We start from the raw sequence: 4,991 nt of genomic DNA on the forward strand, positions 1-4,991 counted from the left end.
TAGTCTGAATTCGTTTGAATTGTTTTAACGGTGTGAATTTTTTTCATTTTAGAAGCGGTGACCTATAGTTGCTACCATCTACTTCATTCGTTATCTCGTGGATAGTTGTCTCATCAATTCACATTTCATTTATGGCAGACACAAACACAAGCAGGAAAAAGACTATATGACAGTGGTGAACAACACAACATAGGAATAAACTTTAAAAAGCGGATTTAAAAGTTTGACTCGTTTTATCGACACAAAGGACAAAAAAAAACCTATAAAAAGGCACAAGACATAAAGTAGAGATCTACACGCACCCCATCTCGTTACACCTCGAAATATCCTAATGTTTTGTTTGCTGTTTATTGTTGGTAGATATCAAGCAAAGTGTATTTGAAGAACTTATTTATCCAAATATTTTTCAAATATGATATTTAATTGTCCACCTATTTAAAAGAGGGGCGAAAGATACCAGAGGGTCAGTCAAACTCATAAATCGAAAATAAACTGACAATGTCATGCCTAAAAACTACAAAGACAAACAACAACAATAGTTCACTTGACGCAATATAGAAAACTAAAGATTATAAGCAACACGAACCCCACCAAAAACTACTTGTGATCACAGGTGCTCCGGAAGGGTAAGCAGAACCTGCTCCCCATTTAATATGCCATTGAAAATAACAAGCTGTAGATATGTCATGTCTGCAATGTACGAAAACATAAAGAAATAATTAAATCTATACTTGTTTTACTCACCACGCTGATATAAAAAGGTAAACATACTTAATAGATTTTTTATCTTTTTTTTTTTTTTTTTTTTCTCATGTGTTTTTTATTAACATTCAGCGTGGGCCTTTAATTTAAATGCACAAAGCAACAATAAGTTACGCAAATTACCAAAGTTCCTCATTTTCTATTTTTTAATCTATTTTACTGAAATGGATTACATAATACATTTTACACGTAATATCTATAGTACGCAAAACACGTTTCCTTCTGTGTTTATTTAATCAGGTGTGTGCATTGCTTAATTTTCCGATTCTTTTAATGAGGATCTCAAACTATATAAGTTTATTTTCATATTTCTTTCTTTACTCTTATTCAACAATGCTTCAGTTCAAACAACATTGTTTGGTCTTGCTTCTTATTGGATTGGGTAAGTTTTCTCTTTTTGTTCATTTGCCTTATTGAGGCAGTTGAAGGAATATTTAGTAGGAAAACTATATGCTGATATGCTTGGATTATATGTCATGATGTGCTTCCTGATTACATATATGTTTGTTTAATAGTTATTGAGATTATAACACAGTGTTGACTGCTGTACCCATGTTTTAGACAATTTCATCTATTATGTCTGTTTGTTTTGTTCACACTTCGTTGTCCTTATAATGGAACTAGGTTTTGATGTCATAGAAGTGAGAGGTTAAGCTAGCTTAAAAACCAGTTCTAATCCATCATTTTCTACATAAGAGGCCTGTACAAAGTCAGAAATATGTCATTTGTTATCCATTAGTTTGATGTGTCTGAGCATTTGGTTTTTCCATTTGATTATGAACTTTCTTTTTTCAAATTTTCTTCGGAGTTCAGTTCTTTTATGATTTTACTTTTTCATTACTTAAATAACTTATGAGAATAAGAAATGATACTTTTCTTTTAGCAAATGGAAGTAGTTATGGAAAAAGCAAAACAACAAACATTGAAATAAATAAAGATCAGCGATATAGTTACGATCACGACGGTTATGGAAATGGTAAATCAACGAAAATTGTTGTAAATAAAGGAAATGGATATGGTTACGATCATGACGGTTATGGAAATGATAAAACAAGAATTATAGTAAATAAGGGACATGGATATGGTTACGATCATGACAGTTACAGAAATGGTAAATCAACGAAAATCATAGTAAATAAAGGACATGGAAATAGTTACGATCATGACGGTTATGGAAATGATAAATCAACGAAAATCGAAGTAAATAAAGGAAATGGATATGGCTACGATCATGACGATTATGGAAATGATAAAACAACGAAAATTGTAGTTAATAAAGGAAACGATTATGGTTATAATAACAAGGGCTACTATCATGACGGTAACGGAAATGGGAAAACGAAAATAGTAGTTAATAAAGGAAATGGATATGGTTACGACCACGATGGTTATGGAAATGACAAAACAACAAAAATTGTAGTAAATAAAGGAAATGGATATGGTTACGATAACGACGGTTATGGAAATGGTAAATCAACAAAAATCATAGTAAATAAAGGAAATGGATATGGTCACGATCATAATGGTTATGGAAATGGTAAATCAACGAAAATTATAGTAAATAAAGGACATGGATATGGTTACGATCATGACGGTTATGGAAATGGTAAATCAACGAAAATCATAGTAAATAAAGGAAATGGATATGGTTACGATCATGATGGCTATGGAAATGGTAAATCAACGAAAATCATAGTAAATAAAGGACATGGATATGGTTACGATCATGATGGCTATGGAAATGGTAAATCAACGAAAATCATTGTAAATAAAGGACATGGATATGGTTACGATCATGATGGCTATGGAAATGGTAAATCAACGAAAATCATAGTAAATAAAGGACATGGATATGGTTACGATCATGATGGCTATGGAAATGGTAAATCAACGAAAATTATAGTAAATAAAGGACATGGATATGGTTACGATCGTGATGGCTATGGAAATGGTAAATCAACGAAAATCATAGTAAATAAAGGAAATGGGTATGGTTACGATCATGACGGTTATGAAAATGGTAAATCAACGAAAATAATAGTAAATAAAGGACATGGATATGGTAACGATCACGATAGTTATGGAAATGATAAATCAACGAAAATCATAGTAAATAGAAGACATGGATATGATTACGATCATGACGGTAATGGAAATGGTAAATCAACGAAAATTATGGCTACAGAAACAACGGTTATGGAAATGATAAAACTCACATCATAGTAAATAAAGGGAATGGATATGGTTACAGAAACAACAGTTATGAATATGGCTACAGAAACAACGGTTATGGAAATGGTAAAACTCACATCATAGTAAATAAAGGGAATGGATATGGTTACAGAAACAACGGTTATAGAAATGATAAAACTCACATCATAGTAAATAAAGGGACACGGATATGGTTACAATAACAACGGTTATGGTAATGGTAAATTAACGAACATTATAGTAAATAAAGGAAATGGATATGGTTATAATTACGACGACGGTTGTGGAAATGATAAAACAACGAAAATTGTAGTAAACAAAGACAATGGATATGGTTACCGAAACAATGGTTATGGAAATGGTAAAACTCACATCATAGTAAATAAAGGAAATGGAAATGGATACAGAAACAACGGTTATGGATATGGCTACAGAAACAACGGTTATGGATATGGCTACAGAAACAACGGTTATGGATATGGCTACAGAAACAACGGTTATGGAAATGATAAAACTCACATCATAGTAAATAAAGGGAATGGAAATGGTTACAGAAACAACGGTTATGGATATGGTTACAGAAACAACGGTTATGGAAATGGTAAAACTCACATCATAGTAAATAAAGGGAATGGATATGGTTACAGAAACAACGGTTATGGATATGGCTACAGAAACATCGGTTATGGAAATGGTAAAACTCACATCATAGTTAATAAAGGAAATGGATATGGTTACAGAAACAACGGTTATGGAAATGATAAAACTCACATCATAGTAAATAAAGGAAATGGATATGGTTACAGAAACAACGGTTATGGATATGGCTACAGAAACAACGGTTATGGAAATGGTAAAACTCACATCATAGTAAATAAAGGAAATGGATATGGCTACAGAAACAACGGTTATGGAAATGATAAAACTCACATCATAGTAAATAAAGGGAATGGATATGGTTACAGAAACAACAGTTATGAATATGGCTACAGAAACAACGGTTATGGAAATGGTAAAACTCACATCATAGTAAATAAAGGGAATGGATATGGTTACAGAAACAACGGTTATAGAAATGATAAAACTCACATCATAGTAAATAAAGGGAATGGATATGGTTACAGAAACAACGGTTATGTATATGGTTACAGAAACAACGGTTATGGATATGGTTACAGAAACAACGGGTATGGAAGTGGTAAAACTCACATCATAGTAAATAAAGGAAATGGATATGGTTACAAAAACAACGGTTATGGAAATGATAAAACTCACATCATAGTAAACAAAGGGAATGGATATGGTTACAGAAACAACGGTTATGGAAATGGTAAAACTCACATCATATTAAATAAAGGAAATGGATATGGTTACAGAAACAACGGTTATGGATATGGTTACAGAAACAACGGTTATAGAAATGATAAAACTCACATTATAGTAAATAAAGGGAATGGATATGGTTACAGAAACAACGGTTATGGAAATGATAAAACTCACATCATAGTAAATAAAGGAAATGGATATGGTTACAGAAATAACGGTTATGGATATGGTTACAGAAACAACGGTTATGGATATGGTTACAGAAAGGACGGTTATGGATATGGTTACAATAACGACGGTTATAGAAATGGTAAAACAACGAAAATAATAGTAAACAAAGGACATAGATATAGTAACGATTACGGTAGTTATGGTAATGGTAACGGTTTAGTCAGGACTGTTTACGGAGGAAATAGAGGATATAATGGTGGAAGGAGATCTACCATAAAAAGTACTACCTTAACTAATAGAGGATATGGTGTATAGTATAAGATCAAGGTAAGAACAAAGGTTACGATACCTCGTGCAAAATATTTATCTATTTCTTCATCTCATGCGATATTTTTTCCATTTCTTCATGTCATGCGATATATTTTCTTCATCTCATACGAAATGTACATGCATTTTTCGTTTCTTTAAAGAAGGATGCGATATGTGTTATGACCCGCCAGTTTCAGCGCTTAATACAAACA

General features: G+C 32.2%; 1 pseudogene; it reads left to right on the forward strand.

Annotated features, from left to right (window-relative positions):
• Nucleotides 1-1,095: 1,095 nt before the first annotated feature.
• Nucleotides 1,096-4,785, forward strand: LOC134710586 (TATA-binding protein-associated factor 2N-like; annotated as a pseudogene).
• Nucleotides 4,786-4,991: the final 206 nt, after the last annotated feature.

The sequence above is a fragment of the Mytilus trossulus genome, chromosome 3 (genome assembly GCF_036588685.1).
Source record: "Mytilus trossulus isolate FHL-02 chromosome 3, PNRI_Mtr1.1.1.hap1, whole genome shotgun sequence".
Taxonomy (NCBI): Eukaryota; Metazoa; Mollusca; class Bivalvia; order Mytilida; family Mytilidae; genus Mytilus; species Mytilus trossulus.